General features: G+C 40.4%; 1 long non-coding RNA gene across 1 annotated transcript; it reads left to right on the top strand.

The window, feature by feature from the left end:
- Positions 1-4,222: 4,222 nt before the first annotated feature.
- LOC122807539 lies at positions 4,223-18,194 on the top strand. The gene is made up of 2 exons (XR_006365696.1): positions 4,223-4,420; positions 15,529-18,194. It is a non-coding gene; the product is annotated as an uncharacterized LOC122807539 (long non-coding RNA).
- Positions 18,195-26,815: the final 8,621 nt, after the last annotated feature.

Here is a 26,815-nt window from a genome sequence, read left to right as displayed (position 1 = left end):
AATGGGTTTGATATTATAACATTCAAAGTTTTTAGACTTCGATGTTATAATATAGACCCATACACCCAAGGTGTGATAAGAGACCTGGGGACACAGGTTGACAGCAACCTCTCCTTTGATAATCACATTCCCACTGTAGTCAGAAAGTCCTTCTATGTGGCACATCTCATTACAAAAGGTTTCTCATCCAGGAAGAAAGAGGTCATAATCCCTCTCTACTCATCCTTCATTGGACCTATTATAGAATACAATGCCTCATTTGGTATGTACCTCACTAGACACCTTCAACAACTGGAAAGGCCACAAAAATACCTCACTAAGAAGATCTTAGGCTTTAGACACATGCCCTATACGGACAGACTCAAAAAAACTCCAGCTATACTCTGTCTCTTATCGTCTACTTAGAGCAATCTCTGCTTGACCTACAAATCCATGTCTGACCCAGAGCTGCTAGATATGCTACACCTAAATAAATCCCAATCCCTCCATGCCACATGCTCCAGGGACCTAAACCTTTTTTTGGGAAGGTTCAAATAACAAATTCACCACCATAACAGGAACAGGCAAGCAAAAACTGAGGGTAATGCTACTCAATGCTAGAAGTCTAAATCTCAAAATGCACTCACTCGAGGCACTCCTTAAAATGGAGAACATCGATATCTGTGCAGTGACTGAGACCTTGTTCAAGGCTCCAGAGAGCACCCCTGCACTACCAGGCTATAACTCATACCACACTTTTCGGCCATGTAACCTGGACCGAAACACCAAAGGCAGAGGTGTGTCCATATTCATTATGGATATCCACACCTCCAGGCTAATTGCTCAGCATAATGCATCCAAGGTTATCCAAGTGCAACTAAATCTGGGCAAAACTGCAATCCAAATTGTAGTTTCCTACAGATCCCCCACTATGCCCCAGGATTCCCACTCCTCTTTTCTTGATGCACTGGAAAATATTAGGGTTCAACCAAACACCCTAATAATGGGCGACTTCAACTACTCCACCATTAACTGGGAAAACTACTCGTGTACCAACTCCTTAGCTCAACACGTTCTGGAATTCATAAACTCCAATGCCCTGGATCAACTTATTCACACTCCCACCAGGGGCAACAATATCCTAGACCTAGTCATTACCAACATGAGTGACCAGTGTTCCACACCTGAAGTCAACTCCTCGTTGGTCCGATCCGACCATAAGCTAATCACCCCTGATATCCACATCCCGCCCCCACCCCCCATTAAGGAAACCACAGTAAAGAATTTCTCCAAAGCCAACTTCATGCTTTTTAAGACAGAAGTGGTGAACTTCATGACACCCATGCAGATGGACAAAACAGTTACAACTGCTGAATCCTACACAAATGCACTCTATAAGCACTTACACAAGTGCATGGATCATACTATCCCAAAAAGAACCAAGACATTATCCTCCAAAAAAGGAAGCCAATCTAGTGGTCCCCTGCCATAAACAAACTGTACAACAGAAGGAAGAAACTGCTGCAAAAAAAGAGTAAAATCCCATGAGTGGAGGAGCTCCCTGGTCAGCCTCAGTAAGAAGCTGAGATCCCTTATAAGATCCTCCAAAGCTAGCTACGAAAACAAAATCACCATTAATTCCAAGGACAACCACAAAGCATTCTATAGCTATGTCAAGAATCTCGATGGCAACACCCAGATCTGCTCTGAGTTACAGCACAAAGGCAAGAAAATTACAGAACCAACTGATATTGCCAACATCCTGGCTGATAGGTTCAGTGCTAACTTTACCCCCCCCCTTTCACCCCCTAAAAGGCCCATATCTATACAAGAAGAATGCAGAGTCCCTCTAATCACAACTACGCAGGTAAAAGCTGCACTCTCTAAAGCCAAAAATACAGCATCCATGGGACCGGACAACATCCCAGGCTGCGTTTTACATGAACTTCAAAATGAACTGGCTCTGCACTTAAGCACCATGTTCAATAATAGCCTCACATCAGGCTTTGTGCCCACTGAATGGCACAAAGCAGCAGTTATCCCACTCCACAAAGGGGGAGCCACCACTGATCCTGGGAACTATCGACCTATTAGCCTGATGAGCCTGGTCTGCAAGGCCATGGAACGTATCATCATGGAACTCATAAACAAAGACATTGGTAACCTCCAAACTCTGGATCTGACCCAGTTTGGGTTTGTGAAAGGCAGATCATGCCTCCTGAACCTGATCGACTTCTTTGAGGCAGTCACCAAAGCCGTAGATGAGGGTAAGGTGGTTCACACAACCTATCTTGACCTCGCCAAGGCTTTCAACACCATCCCCCATTCTGGAATTATAGCTAAACTCACTACACTAGGTATAAATCCCTGCATCACAAGATGGGTTGCCAACTGGCTCACTGACAGAACCCACACTGTAAAAGTTGCAGACTCCAAATCTGACCTCAAAGCAGTGACAAGTGGAGTACCACAGGGTTCCATCCTGGGACTTCTCCTGTTTGGTATCTACTTCTCTGAAGTACAGGCTAACACAAAAGGCCTCTGGCTAATGAAGTTCGCAGATGACTGCAAACTAGGAGCCATAGTCAAGTCCCCAAGTGATGTGGACATCCTACAGAAGGACCTCGCTGAGACAGATGCCTGGTGTCAAAGCCATGGCCTCAAGCTCAATGCCAAAAAGTGCAGTGTCATCCCTTTGGTAAAAACTCTGTACCCATGAACTAGCACATAGGCAGCAATCTACTTAACACCGAATGCGTGATAAGAGACCTTGGGACCCAGGTGGACAGTAGTCTTTACTTTGATAGTCACATCGCCACAGTAGTCAGGAAGTCCTTCTACATGGCACACATCATCATAAAAGGGTTCTCATCCAGGAAAAAAGAGGTCATTGTTCCCCTCTACTCAACACTCATTAGACCCATTATAGAGTACAATGCCCCTTTTGGAATGTACCTCACAAGACACCTGCAGCAGCTGGAAAGGCCACAGAAGTACCTCACAAAGAGGATTACTGGCCTCAATCAAATGCCCTACATTGACCGCTTCAAAAAGCTCCAAATTTACTTTGTAGCATATCGCCTACTCTGAGGTGATCTCTGCCTAACATATAAAGCTATATCAAACCCAGAGCTGTTGGACATGCTACACCTAAAGAAATCCCAATCCCTCTGAGCTACACACTCTAGGGACCTAAACCTTATCATCACAATAAACAGGACATGCTGGAGGGATAGATTCCTGTCCCAGAGACTTCCCATACTCTGGATGAGGCTACCCTTCTATGTCAAGCAAAGTTCTTCATTAGCACTCTTCAAGAAAAAATCTTGATGAGTGGATGGGAAATAGGAAATACACCCCGGGAATCACTTATGTGTCTCTGCTTGACAGTGGCACAGGAAAATATCCTTCTTGGGTGACGTAAGCCAGGGAACCTTGTTGGTTAGGCTTACGTAGGCCCTTGGGCCGATAGCCTAGTACCTACCTATGAACCTCATCACCACAATGTACAGAACATGCTGGAGGGACATTTTCCTAACCCAGAGAATTTCCATACTCTGGAACAAACTTCCCATTCAGGTCAAGCAGAGCACTTCAGCGGCCCTCTTTAAGAGAAATCTTGGCGAGTGGATGAGCAATACGAAGTTCATCCCGGGGATCACTTCAGTGGCCTTGCTTGACAGAGGCACTGGGAACTAACTTTGGCTGGCATGATGCCAGGGAATCTTCTTGGGCTAGGCTTATATAGGCTCCAGGGCCATTAGTCTAGTACACACCTATGAACCTATATGCACAAAATATACACAAGAACAAGTCCTGTAACCTGTTATAACAAATGCTGTGCTAAAAAGATAATTAGGCAGAAAGGCTTAAAGGCGATGACTGCATCCTTGAATGGGGAAAGTAATGTTTAAATGGAAGAGATATCAACTGTTAATAAATATCCTTTTCTAAAGTATCACACTTCCTACTAAAATAACTAAGGTACAAAGATAATAACTAGAAAAGTCAGTTCTGCCAGATCAGCTTCTCTGTTTCTCAGATTCCTGCCTGCAAATGCACATGCAAATGGAATGAGGTCATCTGCTCCATTTTATGCTTACAAGTACTGTAGCTAAACCAGTTTCAGAGAGGGTTAGACTAGGTTTCACCAGTGATTTCTTCAGCATTATTGTCTGCTGGCTTATTGTTAATAGGCTTCTGTGGAAAGTGTAGCAACGCACAAGCTCTACTTTCAGTGTTATCAGATTATCAATATGGGTTTGATAGCCAGATAGCAAAACAGCCATGGTCTGCACAGCTCATTTTCTGTTTTCAAGGATTCCTTGTTCGAAAAGTAATGACAAGAAGAACATAAGCAGTTTTAATTCCAAAAAGAAAGCTTTGGCCAAGAAGTAAAACAATATTCTTTTATTCCAAGACTTTTTTGTTCTATAACCAGGTAAGCCAACCATGCACAAGTACTGCTTCTCAGGAGCACTGTTCAGTTAAGAGAATCACTTAGAATTGCACAATATGCAGAAGAAAACCCAGCTAAGGTTTATTCAGTCATCCTTAATCCTTTACACTGGACTGCCTGGCCAGATATAAAAAAAGTGGCAACGAGGTTATTCCTTTGATAGCCATAAAACAACATCCAAATTAAAAAATACAAATACAACATTATAATAACAGTAGTAAGTATCATACAACAGGATACTGGTAAGTATTGAATGGATTTTTTACATGCAAAGTGTATATATTTATACAAATTTTTTTATTGCCAAATGGTCAAAGGTTTAAATATTTCCAGCCAAGTAGTATTTTGTTTTGTATAAAATCACAGGTTTAATAATCTCCTTAATAATCTGGTTAAATTACAGATACCACATCATTATTAATTTTATTTAAAGTACATAAGGGTTATATTATTGACAGCTACTAAGTAGGGCAGGACCAGCTCGAATGTCACACTGATGGGGGAAGGGATGTGAATTTAACATGTATACCAATAACACTTTGTTTTACAGCGCAATAAACCACTCCCTTGCCTGATAAAAAGTATATATAGTTAGAAAACTTTTGAGGAAACTATTATGTTATTTTTGTTTTACTTGGATCGCTTGTCTGTGTACGTAATAAAGGACTTTTGACTGGAAACAGACTGCCTACCCTGCTTGAATTACTTTTAAATACTTAATAATTCTGTACAATATTTCAAATTATATATTATACATTTTTTATTATTTTTTGACTTAGGACAAGTTTAAGTTTACTACTTCTACTACCATTATCTGATTAATATACACTGATTAATTAGATATATATGGATTGAAAATCTTCTACACAGAGAAGTTTCTTATACTGTTTTATTGTTGGAATTGTAGAACATTATGTGTTGTTGTTGTTTGTCTTTCGGCTTTTCCCGGTAAGGGGTCGCCACAGCGGAACTCCGGTCCGCTAATGATTGGCAGTAGATTTTTAAGAAACGCTGAGGTGTCACCTCGACACCCAACCTTCAATGAAGGCATGCCCATTTACGCACACGTCTTTCAAACGCTACCCAACCGCGGGGACGACATGCAGACTCCACACAGAAGGCACTCCCAAGCCAAGCTGAGAATGTGTACCATGTGCAAAATACAGTCCACAATCCCAATGTAGCCCCATCCTGTCCGTATGCAGCACACATTTCTGAACAGCATATGTTTATATAATGTAGTCACCATAGGGAAAAAAGTTATTCAGCCAAATATATAGTATCTATAAATTAATAAAATAAAGCCATTGCAAATATGCCAGGGTTTTTTAAACTTGACATTCTAGTATCTTTTCACTGAACAAAAATAAAAGTTGAGTGCCTGGCTATGCCCTTCTTGCATACATTTTATTAATGCTTAGTGATGTACTATGACACCTGAACATAGAAAAAGTAGATAAAATGAAGTATAAAGCAGATGTTTAGTGAATTAGTTGAAGAATGTCAGGATTCATAAAGAGACTGTCCAGTGCAGCTTTGCTAAAGGTGTTATTAGTTTGCACAACTTCATGTCAGTTCCCATCTACACAGATATTCAAGTTGCCACCTGTGTGCACTCCTTCCAGCACATGCACACACACTTCCTAATCGCATTTTTTACTCAGTTTACAAGAACTGATTAGAAATCGTCGGGGCTGAGGAAGAAGATTATGCCGGGAAGTATTGTGGATACAGAGACACAGGTACTGATCTGAGGTAAGTCAGCAGCGTTCACTGTCTAAAGACCAGTGGTGATACCCAGGAATACAATGTGAGGTCTCTAATCACTTCAGCCATTTCCACTGTGAATCCTTCTCTGAAGTATCATGCTTTCTACTAAAATAACTAAGGTGCTAAGATAATGACTAGAAGATCACTTCTGCCAGATCAGTACCAACCTCCCGGTCTCCACAATACTTCTCAGCATAGTCTTCCTCCTTAGCTACAATGATTTCTGATCAATTCTTGTAAATTGAGTAAAAAATGGGATGAGGAAGTATGTGTTTTGGAAAGACATGTTGTTTTACTTCTTGGCCAAAGGTTACACTGAAGCAGGTCAAGCACTGAAATTCTACCCATGACTTTTTTTTTACAACCCAAGTAAGAGAAGACCAGATGTCACAATGTACTGTTTATAGACCAGGTAAAGGAACCAACTACAGGTATAAAATGTTTTCTTTTCTTCTCTCTCTTTCTTTCCTTCTTCCTTCCATTCTTTTTTTCTTATTTTTCGCCCATAGTTTCATACAAGACTAATGACCACCAGCCAAGCCACGCAACCCAACTCAGCTTTGTCCCAGAGTTCCTTGGATGCCTATATGATGGGTTAGGTTAGTAAAGAGGTAGTTAAGGGTTATGTGTGGGTGGGGTATGTTATTTGAGGATCAATGTACTTACAGTCAACCTTTGTCCATCAGAGACATGGGGTTCAGGCCATGGGGGTGAATTTGTAATTGCCTATCCAATGATCACAGTTTCTTTTGAACGGGGTCAGGGATGATCACTACTTCATGTAGATGGGGAACTTATTCCATAACACATATGACACATATTAACCCCTCCAACAAGATGTAGTTACGTTGCAGACAAAGTTCAGGTTGTTAGATCTACTGTGTCTGGTGTTGTTTGTCTTGCAGATGTGCAAGAGATCCATCAGAGTTGGATCTAAAGATGCCTTACATGCTAAGCATATATCACCTCTCAGTAGCCTGTAGGAGACTGAGTACAGAGATAGGACCTTAAGGCGATCTGTGTAGGACAGGGTATTCATAACCTGGGTTCTCCTGGTGCAGAACCTTTGAGGGCATTCCAGCTGTTGCAAGTGCCTGGCAAGGCACATACCAAAGGGGGCATTGCACTCAATGATGATTCTGATAATGGCTGAGTAGAGTGGCACTGTTATTTCCTTGGACCTGGATGCCATACCCTTGCTTATGAATTGGGTTACATAGAATAATTTTCTTACAATCTTGGCTACATGTTGGTCGAATGCCAGATTACGTTCTACATATGTTCTCAGATCCCAAACTATCAAATCAATTATTAGGGGTGTTTTATCAATAAAGTAATTAGCTTGGGTGGACAGTTTCTCAAAAGGCACTATAATATATTTCTTTGCATTGAGTTTTAATCTGTGGCTTTCACAACAGTCATTTAATTGTGTTAGACTCTCTTATAGAATATTGGTATCATGGGGGGAATCTATGATAGCTCTCGATTTACAGCCATCTGCGAACTTGGTGAGACAGAGACCTTTGACTTTAGCCTTCACTTCTGAGAAGTTGATGTCAGACAGGAGTGGGCCCAACACAAAGCCCAGGAATACTCCACTGGTGACCAGTCTCTTGGTAGAGGTGGTCTCACCAATCCTGACTTTCTGGGTCCTACGTATGAGCCAGCTGACACTCTAGTGAGTTATGTAGGCATTTATTCCTAGTTCTGAGAGTTTCTCAACAATATCTGACTGAGGTATTGTATCAAATGCCTTGGCTGGGTCAAGATAGGTGTTATGCACAATTTTCCATCATCCATAGCCATGACGATCATCTCAAAGAATTCTACCAGGTTAGGTAGGAAAGACCTTCCCTTAAGAAAGCCAAACTAGGAGAGGTCCAGTGTCTGTAGGTTGCCAGTGCTCTTTTTGATCATGTCCATGATAAATGGTTTTGCATATTACACTTGTCAGACTGATGGGACTGTAGTTCCTGGGGTCAGTTGATGGTCCACCCTTATGAAGAGAATGACCATTCTGGCCCTCCATTCCATTGACATGTAACCTGTTTTGAGACCGTATTTGAAGAATGCCTCAAGTGGTCCTGCTAAGTCATATTTTAGGTTACTACAAAGACAACTGATGAAATTGTTGGGGCACATTGAAGTAGTGTTTTTTGACCTTAGTAAGCACCTTTAGGACATGCTCCCTATTGCAAGTTTGGAGGGGATATACTATAAGGGATTTCACTGGGGTAGTGAGGGGTGAGGTAGAGTTAAATTTTATCAGCCAGTACATTTGCTATATCACCCTGGTCAGTGAAGGCTGTGCCATTTACAACCAGTTCTGCACACTGCCGAGCATTACCTTTAAGATTCCTGACAAGCTGAAGAAGGTCTTGTGAATGTCCTTAGCCTGGGAGGCTATCCTAACCTCATATTTAGCCTTGCTGGATCTTATTATACCACTTAGTTTCTTGTTTTGATTATTTTCCAAAAGAAAAAAGTCATGGCTGAAATCAGAAAGAGCAACTCTCATAGAGACAAGACCTCTTTCTTTTGGCAAATAATCTGCTAAGGTAAGGATTCCACCAGTATGGTTTAGTTTTGGTATTAGATCTGGGCTTACTTCTAGTAGGTACGGCAACCTCAGTGCAGCCATTAACATGTTTACACAGGGCTTCTGTAAATAATTCTTTATAGGTAACTGTGTTCTCAGACTTGGAGGAGCCATGATATATGAAAATCCGTCATTTAATAGTATATACTTTGCTTTAGTACAGTTTCTAACTGTTATGGGTTTAGGTAGGTTTTCCTGGTTGAATTTTATTTTGGAGGAGACTTCTTTGTGGTCCAACTTCAGTAATAAGGACATGACATGGGGGCAGTGCAATGCTCCCACATGTTGGTGAGTACTAGGTCCAATATGTTTGATCCTTTGGTTGGAGAGTGCACTAATTGATCCAGGGTGTTTGTGCTGATGAATTCCAGGAAACACTGTACCTGTGAGTTAGAGGTGGTGTATATTTTCCAGTCTTTAGAGGGTAGTTAAGGTCTCCCATGAATAGAGTATTTGGTTGGATGGTGAGCACCTCTAGTCGGTCTAGGTAAGAGTTGTGAGCTCCGTGAGTCATAGAGGGTGAGCTGTAGCTGGCCAGTACATGGAAAGGAACCTTGTCTATGGAGACTTGGATGTGAGCTAACTCTAAGGCATCATCCTGTTTAACCAGCCTAGAGATGCTAACATAGATTGAGACACCTCTACCTTTAGCCCATGGCTGTGCTGCTGTTGGTCTAAATGTGTGGAAGGCACTGTGGTCTTGCACTTCCAGAGTACTTTCTGCAGCTTTAAACCAAGTCCCTGTAACAGCACAGATGTCTTCATTCTCCAGAGTGAGAGCAGTTTGTGGGGTGTCACATTTCTTGTTTAGGTTCCTAGCATTCAGCAGGAACACCTTAAATTTGCTTTGAGTTTTTATTTATTACTTTTTTTGGTATGTTGGTAGTTTTGTCATTCTGACATTGCCTAAAACAGGTTATAAGAGGATGGATAAAGTTTTAGCCAATATCCAAAAACCCAGTGGGGACAGGTGCAGACCATCCTTGGTAAAGCAAAGTGGTCAGTTAACCATGTCCTCCCATGCTGATAGATACTGAATTCCCCTGGAGTGACACCAGAAACACAATCAATTACTAAATATCAATCATTTTCTGTTCATACTTTTACATATTCTTTGGTGAAGGTAGGATGCTGCTTGGTGTAAGGCACGTACCTGCCTGTGACACATTCAGAGATCCATAATGTCTCTTTTCACATAGTCCAGGGATATACACCTCAGGTCATTTACACCCACATGAACTATGATAGAATCATATTGTTACCTGAGGTACAGTGACCTGTGTCTATGAATGATATTGTGGATCCTGTCTCCAGATAAGCAACTAACTGTTATCCTGGTGAGAGTATCTCTGTGTCATAAAATAGAATCACATATGACAAAAGCAATAGGTAAAGTGTTTGCTTGGCTTATGGGCTTTGTTCTTGGGGGATCATTTATTTATTTAACATTTGTTTACTGGGAAAGTCCAACTGGGACACAGCCCATTTTTAGCAGAGGCTCTGGGAGAAATGTTCCGGATGCATCTCTTTGGAATGTGGAAGGAAACCAGAGTACACAGAGGAAATCCACATGAATGCAAGGCGAACATGCAGACTACACACAGAAGGCACCTCAGCTGAGAACCAAACCGGAAAACCTCTTGTTGTGATGTGACAATGCTAACAGCTGCACCACTGCACCATCCATTGTTGGGTTTAGGCTAATGTGTACTTTTAGGTGTTACTTTAGGCATGTGCTTTAGTGCTTGCTGAGGATAGCTGTTGCTGTTTGACAACTTAGGAGATCTTTGAGGTTTGGAGAGGTTTCTTTTAAGTGCTTCAGCATAAGAAGGTCTATGTGTGAGGTGAGCATACATGTGAAATGTCATCTATTCTAAGTTTCTGTAGTGTGTGTGTTTTTTAACAACCTTGTTTATAAGCAAGATTTTTGCTTCCCAGTAACTTCTGTATGTTTATCTCTTGCATACTGTGTTAATTTCTTTAAGGATTAAAAGAAAGTCTGAGCACATGAGAGAGTTGCTACATTGTCTCAGGATACCCTATCAAGTTGGCCACAGAGACATTAGGAAATTGCAAATCCATGTTGCCAGGACCTGTATTAGAGTTGGGCTATTATGGTTTAGAGTCTTGGTTTTACAGGTCTCACCTGAGTGGTGTCTAGGGTGAAGACTAGATGTTAGTGCTATAATCTGAATGCTGTATGCACTGTCTAGCTACCCCAAGATTAGCTTCTTGCAAAGCTTTGTATTATGTCTTAAAAGTCCTGAGTACTAGCTTTATAGACTTGCTACTATACAGGGTACTACTTGTGACGATTGGGGAGAGATGGGCGAAGGCTGCCAGCCTAGTCAAACAGAATTTGATATATAATTCTGGCATTTGTAAATAAATGTAAAATACAGGCATGTTTTCTTGAATGTAAAAGAATATTGTAAAATGTGGAACTGCAAAATATGTGACAACATTGCACTCTACTGGCCCAGTGAAGCATGTTGTACACTTTCATGTTAGAATTTGTCTCCAGGGCGGCTGGATAAAGATTTCATGCCCATTGTTTTAAGGCTACAGTTTATGACAAGAATTTAGATGTGGAATGTGCTTTATTGCTCTGGTTTCTTTTAGAATATACATGTGAAATGTCATCTATTGTAAGTTTCTGTGCAGGTGTTAGATTGCTAAATAATGCAGTTTGTGGCCTGAGAACTCAGACCAGGTGTTAAGATGATGCAATATGACTACTGGGAAAACCTAAGTGTCAAAAAAATGATGTAATTTGGGTAGGGCCTTAGAGACATGTTTGTTAGTAATGTTTAAATACTATTTCTCACAAGAGACTGAAAGCATTTTGATCTTGATATCTCACTTAGTAGCACTCTGCCTTGTGCTCACATGTAAGTCTTAGCACTGGGATTTCTTGTAGGAATAGTTAAAGCTAGTAAAGATTAATTAGGTATTTTTCTTTGAAATCAGACCTCTCCTACTGAATTATTTTATGTTTCTGTGTGATCTCTGAACTCTTAGATATCTCTGTGATGTAGTAGTTGTGTCTTGTGTTTTAATTATTTATTATTAAATATTTTAAAACCTTCTTCTTCTTCTTCTTCTTCTTCTTTCAGCTTTTCCCGGTTAGGGGTCGCCACAGCGGATCACCTTGTCCGCACATTGAATGGCAGTGGAGTTTTACGGTGTCGAGTTGCCAGCCCGGCGCCCAACCTTCCACAGAAGGCACACTCACATGCACACCTAGGGCCAATTTAGAGTGTCCAATCCACCTGCAGCATGTCTTTGGGATGTGGGAGGAAACCGGAGCACCCGGAGGAAACCCACGCGACCACAGGGAGGACATGCAGACTCCGCACAGAAGGCACCCCAGCCGAGGATTGAACTGGAGAACCTCTTGCTGTGAGGCGGCAATGCTAACCACTGCACCACCGTGGCCGCCCTATTTTACAAACCTTCTACCTGTGGCTTATTTGTGTAGAGATAAGCTCTAGAGTACATTGCATATTTATAGAGGTTATTGTAATAGGCCACTCTAAAGTAAGCCTTGACTGTTAGTCATACTACCATTGGATATTAATATTGCACAGTAGTAACTGGACACCCTTTTAAGGGCCTTTTAGTAGCTGGTATTATTAACTGGGTGGTAGCAGTAATTACTACCGTATAGTCTGGGTAAAGGGGCACAGTTGGAGAATCTGTGTCAGCCTTTCCCAGGAGTGTCTGTGAAGTTGTATAAATACTTATCTCAAAGTGTGTGTGTGTGTGTGTGTGTGTGTGTGTGTGTGTGTGTGTGTGTGTGTGTGTGTGTTGTGTCAGCTACTTGGCATGGACACAAAGCACTGGTTGGACAGAGAGGGTACTGGAGGTTTTAGCTTGCCCAGTTAGGCTGAGACCTGGACCCTATAGCTGTGCCAGTGGGGAGTCTTATTGGGGACCTGGTGAGCAGTGGAGCAACCAGCCCCAGACTGTGATCTCTGTGTGCATTTAAGGGAAATTGTACTTTACTGTGTGTATTAGCTATCCTTTTCTCTTCTATGAGACAATCTCCCTGGTGTTAGTGGTGAGGATTGAGGCTCCTTGATTGCTGGGCCAGGGCACGGTCGTCACACTACTAATCACCACTGAGTGGTGAACAGCTCTGCAAAAACATACCTAATTTATAGCAGACAGAAAAAAACTGAAGAATAAATCCCATGCCTTCTGGCCAATAATTGACTACACTTTAAGATCCCTGGAATGCCTCCTAACTCAGAGAGATCAGGTAAACCCTTCTGCCACAAGATGGATGATCCTTGAACTTTTTAATATAAAATCACAGCAAAAGTAGCTTTCAATTACAGATTAACACTCAACTAAGTCCCTAAAAAGCCATCTGGCTGATGAAACAATCTCACTTTAAGCCTCCCTGTGTGATTCCCAACTCAGAAAGACCAGGCCACTTTACTACATCCACTTGAATAGCAGGCTCAACTCCCTTGTGTGTGTCCCAGATTGAACAGACCAGGCTACCTTTTTACTCCCAGGCTACCTTTCTACTCCCACTAGAATTGCAGTCCCAGCCTTCTTAAAGTAAAAAAAAAACACTTTAGTTAGTTAAAGCTGAAAAGGTATTGGAAACAAATCAAATAACTACCTACAACAAGTAATTCTCACTTTAAGCCTCTCTATGTGCTTACCAACTCGGACAGACCAGGTTATTTTTCTTCTTCTACTAGATTTGTAGCCCCACTGTTCTTAATGTAAAAACACACTTAAGCAATTTCAAAGCACACTAGCAGTCTAAGGGGAGGGCCTTCTGAGTTTCGTCTGTCAGTAAGCTGTAAGATAAACAGAGGGTATAGGACTGGGAGGAGTTTCTAGTGCCAGCTATACAGTAGGGGCTGGCAGCTCAAAAGCCTCTGGGTTAAACAAAAGAAAATAGGGAGGTTGGAAGGGAACCAAACTCAGAAAAACACCTAAGCCTGGCAGAGAAACCAAAATGCAGTGCAGATGATAAAAATGCCTTAAAATAATAGCTTTAAATTCAGATAAAGAAAAGAAAAAACACAAAACTAATTTAAATAGTAAGATAAGTGTAATTACAAATAGACTTAAAATGTACTTCGAATGCAGAAAATGTTGTCCAAATGCTTTTATCTACCTGCAGCAGTCTCAACAATAGGGTTGCCACCTTTCGATGTGGCTAAAACCAGATCAAAACCACACCCCTCATAACACCTATAACCCTACCCATTTCTGCCCCTCTCTCACCTGCTTTCCACCCATTTTGTGATGTCAGACATTGGGGGGGTGGCCTCTTTTTTCCATTCCTGATGCATTTTTCTGCCGATTTACTATGCTTTTCTTTAAAAAGCATAGCAAATCTGCCAATTTAACAAACTCAGATAGTCTGTTTCTTTTATTGAAACAGAATACCAGAGTTTGTACAGTGTTTTGTGGACTAGCAAACAACCAGCTTGATTTCCAGATAGTCCGGGGAAAAAAACAGATAGTTGGCAACCCTACTCAATAGTGAGATGGTAGACTGCCAGTGTGATGTAAAATACCATGTGGGAGAAAGGCTGGGTTAATTTCCACAGGTTCTAGTTATAATTAGCTAGCAACAAACTCAGAAAAACACCTGGGCAAGGCAAAGAAACAAAAAGCAATGCAGACCATAAAATACCTTAAATTAATAGGTGTATCTTCAGATAAATAGCAAAAAACACCCAAAACCGATTTAAATGTTAAGAAAGTGCAGTTATAAATGCACTTAAAATATACTTCTCTGAATGCAAAGACGTAGTCCAAAAGCTTTTGTTATCACCTTGCAGAAGCCTCAACAGTGAGATGGTGGACTCTTTCTTTCTTTCTTTAATCTTAAATGAAGGTTGGAAGTGAGTTTGAATACCACAAAGTAATCCAACAGTATAGAATGGGAGCATGTCAAGGAATCATAGGCATAGCTATATCGCTGAGGTGAAAAAAGCATGCTGGGGAGGGCGAGAAGGCAGGAAGTTAGGATCAGAAAGGGGAGTGCTGTTTTTTTAAAGATAGATGGGTAAGTAGAGGAAGGGTTTAAAAAGCCACAAGTAGCCAAGCATGATCTCTTTATAACACCAGAGCAGAACAGACACAATGATAGACAGGAATGAATAGATGGAGCAATAGGGAAGTAAGCAGGAAAGAAACAGTGATGAGCAGGAATCACTGAATTCCTGAGAAGAGTTCAGCATCTGAAATAATGGGAATTACTAAGACTTGAAACTTGAGTGCTTACTACAAGGGAAATGATGTTTGGTTAATTTCTTATAGAATTTTGGTAAGATAAATTGTGTTTTCAAATTACCTGTATTTAAAAAATGCTTAGTCGATGCTTTAGTGCAAAGTAAAGCATGTTTTTGTTGATTATTTGTGCATGTGTGTGTGTGTGTGTGTGTGTGTGTGTGTGTGTGTGTGTGTGTGTGTGTATACGTGTATGGTCTACTCAGCTGGTGCTTAGTGCAGGGTAAATCTTCTTTGGTTCACTTGGTACAAGATAAATTATGTTTGGTTATGTTTTAATTAAAAAAAAAATTGAAAAATAAATGCTGGTTCTATGATAAACCTAACCTAGGTATCGTGGGATTTACCAGCCAGTTGCAGGTAATAAATGGGTATTATTGAATAGGAATGTTTAACTAAACATTGTGTGGATACACCAAGTTGTATGTAACCTCTCCGGAAATTCTTTATTCAGGACCACATGGCAGAAGTATCTAAGATGGAGACTCCATAATAACTCCCACTCCAACAAAAACAAAAGAAAATGAGGACAACCAGATACAGTCCGAGAGAAGCAGCAACAGCAGTATCGGAAGAAGAGAAAACGGTACTGCTTTTACAAAGACTCTTGAGACCGTAAGGAATAATGATGGATTATGTTCCTAATTTATCTGGAATTTCATTAACTGATCTTGAAATCTCAGTTTTGAATTGTGCTTTAAAATATATCCCAACTGTTATACCTAGATTATATGTATTGCAAACAGAAATGTTTTGTTTTAGTAGGAAGCTGCATTTGATATGGTGCATGTGCAAATAATGATTTTTCAAAGGTTTCAGCTTGTAATGAGCTAAGGGATGATTCTGAAGATGAAAGTACATATACTTTTTTCTCTTGTAACTCATTTTGTGAATTAGACAGTGAGGAAAATGCATATTGTTTTTGAATACCACTAATATTGTGCATAAAAGTAAATATATTCCTCCCTTTACTAGTGAGACTATTAAGCAATTTTCTTGTATGGTAAATGTTTTTCTAGAAAAAGCTTTTGCTGAATTTATGAATGAAAAGAAAAGAAGTGGAGTTAGATGTAACTTAACCAAAAATGAATAAATGGCACTTAAACAAATGAGTGAGAGAAGGGATGTTATTTTTAAACCTTCCGATAAAGGCAATAACATTGTAGCGATAAGTTGTTCTCAATATTTAGAAATGTGTTATGAAAATCTTAATAATCAGGAGGTATATACAGAAGTTAGTTGGGTGGATTATGAAACATCACTTGTGATTTTTGATAATTTGATACATAAGGGTTACAGGCTGGGGTATTTTTCTTTGAATGATGTGGAGACAAAGTTTTCCACAAAGGGCTATACTATGGCAAGTTTTTATTGCCTTCCTAAGGTGCACAAAAGTTTATTAGACCCTCCTGGTCATCCAGTTATATCTGCCTGTAACTATTTTTTGCATAATGTGGGTATTTTACTACATGACCAATTATTACCATTGCTCAAGAAATTACCCTCCTATATAAAGGACACCTTTGATTTTTTGGATAAAGTTAGATATGTTGACTGGACAAGTTCTAAATACTGGATAGTTATAGATGTTCAAAGTCTATATACTAGTATTCAACATCAGTTTGGGTTAGAAGCCCTGAAATATTGGGGGGAGCTAGTCCATTGTCATATTATCTAATTGACTTAGTGCATTTTTATCTTACTAACAACTTTTTCCAATTTAATGGCACTTTGTATCATCGGATTAAAGACATCGTTTGCCCACATGCATGACAATCTATTTATGGGCCTATTTGACATGGAATATCTTTATAAAATGGAATTTTTTCAGAAGCATGTCATAAAGTAGTATCGCTTTATAGATAATTTGGTTTTATGTGAAGGAGGGCGAACTTTGGTAGAGCCTTTTATTGGTGAATTTCATATGAATAGGTTTGGTTTAGCCTTTGACGGGCTACATTGTGGAGAAAATGTTTTTCTAGATGTGGAATTAAGGGGTGAAAATGGAGCGTTAATTAAGACTGGAATTCACAGGAAATTTGATAATATTAGCCATTATATGGATGGTAGATGCTGTCATCCACCCATTTGATTAAAGCTTTGCCCTACAATGAGTTGTTACGTATTAGTAGGTTGTGTAATGATAAAGACAATCTTACTCAAGAGTTAATTAAAACTTGTGAGATGTTTAGACAAAGGGGATATATAAAGTGCATTCTATTCAGACAGCTATTAATCGTTTAAATCAACATTATGTTCCTTTAGTACCTGATAAAATAAGAGTAGATTATTTAAAAAAGTAATGTGTGAGGGCAATGAATTAGCTCAAAAAGTGTTTTTTTGTGACAACGTATAATTTATTTGCTGAAAAGGTGGTGGATACTATTATGTTCTATTAAACTTTTTTACCACAAGATAAAAAAATCTCTATGAACGTCTGCCTCAAAAAGACCTGTGGTTTCTTTTAATAGAGGCAGAAGTGTTAGAGATATGATTGTACATGTTCAGTTTGCAACCCCTATACAGTCATTAGATGTACAACTTCTTAATTTTGCAGTGAAACCATGTGGACACTGTTTAATTTGTAAATTTACTGTACCAACTTTTAATTTTATAAATAATAAGGTGTTTAAGTCATGTGATGTTTTCAGTGTTGTGATACAGAAGGAGTTGTTTATGTTTTAAAATGTGAATCCAATTTGTTCTATGTACATGAAACTAAATGGAGTTTCCGAATTAGGTTTCAAGAACATCTAAAAGACATTAAAAATAAGACGATAGAAAGTCCTTTAGCAGTGGATCTTGGTACGTCATTATGGTAATAGTAGTGGTTTAAGAGGTACTATTTTAGACAGGGTGAAAATTTCTCCAGGTATGTCTTTAAAAAGTAAACTGCTCTACAAGGAAGCAGTCTTTATTTTAAAATTTGGAACACTGTTCCCTAAAGGTCTTAATAAGGAATAAAACTGGAAATTATTGTAATCGTGTTCAACTGTGTTAATTACTGTTGATTGGTATAAAAGTATGCATTGTGGGTATATTTTGTTAACTCTATCAAAGGCTTTATGTCCGAGGCACTAGAGGAGTGATAAGCTTCTTTTAATAAATATTTTCTACTGGCTACGTTGTTTTTTATTAAAAACAAAAGAAAATGGCTTGCAATTGATGACCCTGTGGATTGTTTGTGGTTTATTTATTTACTTTCATGCTAACACATTTCTAAAACTTAATACAGAAAACAGCAGCAGGATGTTGGGATGCTAGCAGCCCTGTGGCAGGTACTAGAATACTGTTCCCAGTTTAACTTTCTTGGTGTTAACTTCTTTAGAAAGGTAATGTGGCAGTGCACAGAACTTGTCAGAGAAGACTAACATATTTCAGACGAAGGTAAAGCTTTTAATTTAGATTCTTTTTATCTTTTGTTTATTCCTGCAAAGCTTCTTGGAGGAGTAGATAATTTTGACATAATCCTGTATAAGGAAGGTGGAAGTATTCCTAAAAAGGCAAAATATTTCATTGTAGCTGCTAAATTCAAGCTATGATCTTGGCTCAAGACTGCAAAGGTTTTTAATTGAGCAAGCAGGAAAACTTGTTTGTTAGTTTGTGTTTCTCATCCCTTCCCCAGAGTCATTAGGTTTTATGGGGAGCAGGGTTGAGTGGAGACAAAACAGATAGTATTATGCAAATTATAAAAAGTTTTTATGGCCTTTACACATGCAATTCCTGAAGGGAAGGTTTTACAGCTTTACCTTGGTAATTTGTGGGCAGGGTAAATGCCTTGGGTTGTAAAACTTTTCTAGAAATCACTATTAACTCCTATATTCTTGTAAGTTTAGTTTATAAATCTGCAAACAAACTGATATACAATCATACCTCTCAATTGTCCATATTTTCACAGAATGTCCAGATTTGTGCTCCATATTTTTGGTTTATTTCTCCAAAAATTTTGGTTTTCTGGCATATCATTGGCAAATCACTGAGAACTGGTCAGATAATATTGAAAAAAATTAAGTTTTAGACTTCATATCCTTTATAAAATTCATGTTAATCTGAAACCTGTTATTGTATCAACCTTCTAAGTTTATAAGAGCAATATTTAAAAAAAATATATATCCCTATTTTTGGGCCTTTGTCTTCCAATTTTTTATGGCTTTGTCCAGATTTGCTCTAAAAGGTTGAGAGGTTTGCCTTTAGATATTCACATCAGTTTGTGGCAAGAATTCAGTAATACAAAACAAGAAAGCTTAGTCAGTTAGAACCAAATGGTACTCCAGATTTACTTATAAATATAAATATGTTAGGTGTATATGTGTATGATTAAAAAAAATCTCTAATCTGATAGAATGAAGTCTTGATGTAGAAGGTTGCAGTGTATCTGTCAACTTCTTGGTTCATGAATTCTGGGCAAAGCCAAACTTAACGGAGAAACAAAATCCAAAATTAGGAGAATTTAGAAGTGTTGATGTAATGCACTTCAAAGTTAATAGGACCACGGTTTCTACATCAGTGTGCATCATCTGAGCAATAAGAACTAAGAAACTGTGATATCTGGCATGATTGACTGAGTATAGCTATCGGTGAATTATGAGAAAGTCAAACTTGTAGGCAAGACAAGGCAAAAAAGGGGTGGGGATCGATCTAGCATTTACTTTGGAGATCTACTTTGCTGTATAACTGTGTTGTCACGCAAGTTGAGACAGATTGGCATAGCTCTCAACCTCTTAGCCCAAAACATCTGGGCAATGCCAAAAGTAATGGGAGCAAAGCCCCACAAACAGGGACAAACTTTAAATATTGTACTTGTAAAGTTAGAAAGTTGCTAGAATAAGCGGTCTTGATGCATTTTCTGGAGGATATGAAGTCTAAAACTCAAATGCCTATCAGTATTTAGTGAATTCAGTCCTCAATGATTTGCCACAAAAATCCAGCAAATCACAAATTTCACGAGGAACAAACCAAAAATGAGGCAATAATCTGGACAGTTATCAGGTATGCATACTGGACATACTGTTTAGGTTATAGTATGGTAAATGCTACTCCATACTTGTGTTAAGATAAATTGTCAACTTCTTTAAGTCAATTGTCTGTTTCTCTGCAGATACTTATTTGAAGCTATTCATGGAGCATAGGTCAGGTCTATATACATTCTGGTGACCTGCCCACCTTTTGTTATCAGCTGGGTGAATAACTAAAGCTGACACCATGCAACAGTAGTTTAAGCAAATAAATGACATTTCAGATCAACAGGCAAGCATAGTTGTACTTCGAAGATGTTGGATTTTGCAAATTAGTAAATGAAGACCAAGCTCTCATTTAGAATGGTATCTGATGTAATAAGAATAAGGAATCAAGAATAAAAATAAAGAATAAGAATAAAATTCCTCTTTTTAGCAAGCTGCAGCAATCCAAGGATATATTTTATATTTCTGAAAGCAGAACTTTACAGCAGTGCAATATACCATGGAAACATTCAGAAGGGAATGCAAATTTAAAATTATTTTCTGCTTATAGTTTGAATAGTTAAAAAATCCTGGATAGCAATATGAATTAAAACTGCTAGAACCTATTTTTCAAGTCATATGGCCCTTATTCACTCTGTGGAATTACAAATTATAAGATTGTTTCCATAACTGGAAAATATTAATATACAATCAAACACCCTAATACTGGGTGATTTCAACTACCCTGCCATTAACTGGGAAAACTACTCATGTACCAACACCTTTGCCCAACGGTTCTTGGAATTCATAAATTCCAATGCCGTGGATCAACTAATCCATAGTCCCACCAGGAGCTCCAATATCCTAGACCTGGTAATTACTAACATGGGAAATCGATGCTCCACACCTATGGTCACCCCCTCGTTGGTCAGGTCTGACCATAAGCTAATCACCCTTAACATCCACATCCCACCCCACCCCCCAGTAAGGAAACCTCCATAAAAAATTTCTCCAAAGCCAACTTCATGCTACTCAAGTCAGAAGTTACAAACTTCATGACACCCATGCAGACGGGAACAGAAAGTTCGACTGTTGAGTCCTACACTAAGGCACTGTATGAACACATCCACTCATGCATGAATTGTGCTATCCCAAATTGAACCAAGATGCTCTCCTCCACAAAAAAGGAAGCTAATCTGGTGGTCCCCTGCCATAAACAAACTTTACAACAAAAGAAAGAAACTGTTGCAGAAAAGAGGAAAATCCCAGGATGCAAAAAACTCCCTTACCAGCCTCAGTAAGAAGCTGAGATCCCTCATAAAATCCTCCAAAGCTAGTTACGAAAATAAAATTGCCAAAGATTCCCAAAACAACCACAAGGCATTCTATAACTATGTCAAGAATCTAAATGGCAATGCTCAGATCTGCTCTGAGCTACAACAGAATGGCATATACTGATCCCAAGGATATTGACAATATCCTGGCAGATCGATTCAGTGCCAACTTCACCCCCCTCTCACCCCCTAAATGGCTTATCTCAATACTGGAAAATTGCCAAATTCCAGTAATAATGGCCACACAGATAAAAAACGCACTCTCCAAAGCTAAGAATACAGCATCCATGGGACCAGATGACATCCCAGGCTGTGTACTACATGAACTACAAAATGAACTGGCACCTCACCTAAGTGCCATGTTTAATCATACCCTCACCTCAGGCTTCGTGCCCACTGAGTGGCTCACAGCTACAGTTATCCCACTCCACAAGGGGGAATCCACCTTGGATCCCGGGAACTACTGTCCCATCAGTCTGACAAGCCTGATTTGCAAGGTCATGGAATGTATTATCATGGAACCTATAAACAAAGACATTGGCAACCTTCAAACACTGGACCCCACCCAGTTTGGGTTTGTGAAGGGCCGATCTTGTCTCCTGAACCTGATTGACTTCTTTGCATCAGTCTCCAGAGCCATGGACGAGGGTAAGGCAGTCCGCACAGCCTATCTGGACCTCACCAAGGCCTTTGACATCATCCCCCACTCTGGAATCATAGATAAACTTACTAAGCTGGGCGTTAATCCCTATGTCACTTGATGGGTTGCCAACTGGCTTAGTGACAGAACACACACTGTAAAAGTAGCTGACTCCAAATCCAGCTCTAGACAAGTGACAAGTGGAGTACCTCAGGGTTGAGTCTTGGGACCTCTCTTGTTTGGCATCTACTTCTCTGAAGTACAGTCCAACACTAAGGGGCTCTGGCTAACAAAGTTCACAGATGACTGCAAACTGGGAGCCATTATTGAATCCCCAAATGATGTGGATACTCTGCAAAAGGGCCTTACAGAAACAGATGCTTGGTGCCAGAGCCATGGGATCAAGCTCAATGCCAAGAAATGTATAGTTATCCCCGTTGGGAAATAAAATGTACCCATGAATTGCCACATAGGTGGCAGTACACTCATCATATTCTTTCGGCTGTTCCCATTAGGGGTCGCACCAGCGGATCACCTGTTTCCATTTCTTCCTGTCCTCTGCATCTTGCTCTGTCACACCAACCACCTGCATGTCCTCTCTCACCACATCCATAAACCTTATCTTAGGCCTTCCTCTTTTCCTGTTACCTGGTAGCTTCATCCTTAGCATCTTTTTTCCCAATATACTCAGCATCCCTCCTCAGCACATGTCCAAACCAATGTAATCTTGCCTCTCTGGCTTTGCCTCCAAACCTTCCAACCTGGGCTGAGCCTCTAATATATTTATTCCTAATCCTGTCCACCCTCGTCACACCCAGTGCAAATCTTAACATCTTTAACTCTGCCACATCCAGCTCAAACTCCTGCCTTTTTGTCAATGCCACTGTCTCCAACCCATATAACATAGCTGGTCTCACTACCCTCTTGTAGACCTTCCCTTTCACTCTTACAGGTACTCGTCTGTCACAAATCACTCCTGACACTCTTCTCCACCCACTCCATCCTGCCTATACTCTCTTCTTCACCTGTCTTCCACACTCACCTTTACTCTGAACTATTGACCCCAAGTATTTAAACTCATCCACCTTCGCCACCTCTACTCCTTGCATCCTCACCATTCTTCTATCCTCCCTCTCATTCACACACATATATTCTGTCTTAGTCCTGCTGACCTTCATTCCTCTTCTCTCTCGAGCATATCTCCATCTCTCCAGGGTCTCCTCCACCTGTTCCCTACTCTCACTACAGATCACAATGTCATCTGCAAACATCATAGTCCATGGGGACTCCTGTCTGATCTCATCTGTCAACCTGTCCATCACCACTGCAAATAAGAAAGGGCTCAAAGCTGATCCTTGATGTAACCCCACCTCCACCTTAAACGCATCTGTCACTCCCACCGCAGACCTCACCGCTGTCACACTACCCTCGTACATATCCTGTACCACTCTTACATACTTCTCTGACACTCCTGACTTCCTCATACAATACCACAACTCCTCTCTAGGCACCCTGTCATATGCTTTCTCTAAGTCTACAAAAACACAATGCAACTCCTTCTGGCATTCTCTGTACTTCTCCATCAACACTCTCAGAGCAAGCATCGCATCTGTAGTGCTCTTTCCCGGCATGAAACCATACTGCTGTTCACTAATCATCACATCCCTTCTTAATTAGGGACACAGGTGGACAGTGGTCTCACCTTCAATAACCACATCGCCACAACAGTCAGGAAATCCTTCTATATGGCACAACTCATCACTAAGGGCTTTCATCCAGAAAAAAGGAGGTCATTGTCCCACTGTACTCATCCCTCATTAGACCCATTATAGAATACAACACCCCATTTAGTATGTACCTCTCAAGACATCTGCAACAACTGGAAAGGCCTCAGAAATACCTCATTAAAAAAATCACAGGCCTAAAGCAGATGCCCTATGCTGACCACCTAAAAAAACTCCAGCTATACTCTGTCGCATATCATCTACTCTGAGGCAATCTCTGCTTAACATACAAGGTCATGTCAAACCAGAGCTGTTGGACATGCTACACTTAAAGAAATCCCAAAACATCAGAGCCACACGCTCCAGGGATCTAAACCTTGTCATCACAATAAACAAAACATGCTGAAGGGATAGGTTCCTGATCCAGAGACTCCCCAGACTCTGGAATAGACTGCCCATACATGTCAAGCTGAGTGCCTCTTTGGCCCTCTTCAAAAGGAACCTTGATGATTGGATGGGAGAAAGGAAATTCACCCCAGGGATCATGTCAGTCACCCTGCTAGATAGGGGTCCAGGGAAGTAAATAGTGTGGGAAGAAATAGCCAGGGAACTGTTATAGCTAGGCTTGTATAGGCCCTAAGGCCAGTAGCCTAGTACCAACCTATGAACTTATGAACCTAACATTTTTATTGCCTCTGAAGGTATTGTCATGTTTGGTAATAGACAGATTCATGATATTGCAGCAGACCTGAGCAAGGGTAGAGAAAGGAGGCAGATGTGTATTTAGGAAGTATTATATTTTACCTCTATGTACAAATATAATACACTAATACAGGAAATTGTATTTACATGGTGGTTAACATAATTGTTGCAGTCAAACAAATGCTTAAAAAAGAAAAAAGAAATCAGTTTTTGTACTGAAATGCAGGCAGCACAACATAGCATTCAGAGCACAGCATATTCTGGGAGGGAGAAGCTATTGCTTACTCTGTTTCTTGTTTACAGTGAGACAGGTTCAGACAATTGGGCACTGCCAACAGTTCTGAAGCCTTACAAGATTCCATAACACCTTTGGAACCCGAGAAAAAAAGTAGCTGTACTGCAGCTATTAAGTTATAGTTTTAGTTTAAAAAAGTTGAGTGGGTCTGGCTGCAGTGCTGGTCCACATGTGGCAGCAATTAATTGGTACCAAAGGCTGTGAGGGTGGCAGGACACCACGCAAGCATTTGCAATTAGAAAGATGCTCTGATGCTGGGTAAGAATGGAGGTCAGGAGAACAGATGCACATCAGACTATCAGGCCAAGGAATTTTGCACACTGTGGGGAGTTCTGAGAGAGGTATGTAGTTTGGAGTATGAACTGTGGCTGTTTCGGACAGCACACTTAATAGCTTTTTGTGGCTTATTCCAGACAGCTGAAATGGTGAAGAGCAGTAACAGTGACAACCCTCTATGGGTTCTAGACCCCAGGGATAATATGCTAGAGGCTATCAGGGTAGGGGTTTATGTGAGGAAGAGTAAAACAGACCAGTTAAGAAAGAGTATGGCAGAGGCTGGAACCTCCAAAGGATATAGGGTGGAATATATTTAGATGGTTTAAGAAATACCAGGTGATGCATCCAAGTGGTGATGTACTGTTATTGTGTCAGAGAGTCTGTGCTCCCATATCTGGTGATCAATTTAGGGCAGCCCTGTAAAAGCCATAGCAAGGCTGGGACTTGACATTAGCAAGTTAACAGTTCATTTCTTCAGAATAGGAGCCACATCACATGCCCATGCAAAGAGGCATCAGAAATTGAAGTACTGTGCTTAGGTCAGAGATTGCAAGTTTGCAGAAAATGCGTCAGATCATGCTGACTAATCACATTCTCTTTTGCAGATATCCTAATGCAGCTGACACAGGGGTAGATTGTGGGACATTCTTTCATGTACCATGCAGTCAGAGAACTGGGTGAATATGAGTAGAACCTAGGTTTCATATTGAAAGAAATGCAGGTTCATTGTCTGGGAAGCACAGGAATGTAGTGGAGGCACCAGCTGGCAGCTTTAATTGTATTACATACAGGGGGGGGGGGGATGTGCCAAGCATCCCATTGTTGTACCTCAAAAAATAGAATTTGGCAATGATCCCTCAGATCAGATAGATCTGGCTGAACATTGTGTGTGCAGTCAGATGTATTTCCAAGACCAGTTAAATGTCAGAACAGTGAAAAGGGCTAGGAAGATGACCAACAGATTCATTAGATTACAGGTAAGAGAACCAGGAGGTTGGGTACTGCACCACATTAATATCAGTTCACCAGAACAGTGCAGAAGTGATGGAGTTCACTTTCACATTCAGGAACAAAATTATTTATAGGAAACCTTAAAGAAGGAATTGCAAAGTTGGCAGATGTACTCGGGGGGGAGATGGCAGGTAGGACAAGCCAGCTTCTGTGGAGGAAGGCCAGACTTGGAAAACTAAAATTGCAAAGGAGTGCGCTTGGCCTGGGGAGGGGTGCAGGCTCAGATAGCTTGGCCCTTCCCTGGGTGGGTCACTTTATGATGTAGTGGGCAGGCTGGGGTCTGTAGCCTGGGGTTCTACAAGTGTCAGATTCACACTGGTATCTGGTTGAATGGTAACAGGGGACTGAGGGTGTTTCGTTGTAGATCCCTTCAGCCATTTGTGTTGGTTGAACATTTACAGGGACTATGGCGGTATGTTATGGTCTGGTTGATTTGATTTTGCTTTCTTCCAAGTTCTGCCCTTTGCACGCATTTGAATATTCTTTGTTGGCATAGACTTGATTGGCACTGATTTGTTGTTGTGTCTTTCGGCTTTTCCCGGTTAGGGGTCGCCACAGCGGAACTCCGGTCCACTAATGATTGGCAGTGGATTTTTACGTGCCATGTTGCCAGCCCTGACGCACAACCTTCAACGAAGATACGCCCATTCATGCATGTCTCCTTGCAGAAGACGCTCTAACTGAGAATCGAACTGGACAACGTCTTGCTGTGAGGCGACAACGCTACCGCAGCACCACCACCACAGTGATCTTGATACCTAATTTAATTTGCATAATGAATACACGGTTGTGGCCATTTCTTCTAACTAAAGGTGTGGT

The sequence above is a fragment of the Protopterus annectens genome, chromosome 7.part1 (genome assembly GCF_019279795.1).
Source record: "Protopterus annectens isolate FY-2018-M chromosome 7.part1, PAN1.0, whole genome shotgun sequence".
In the NCBI taxonomy this organism is placed as follows: Eukaryota; Metazoa; Chordata; order Ceratodontiformes; family Protopteridae; genus Protopterus; species Protopterus annectens.
Note: the sequence above shows the minus strand (reverse complement) of the source record. Positions and strands in the feature narration are given on the sequence as shown.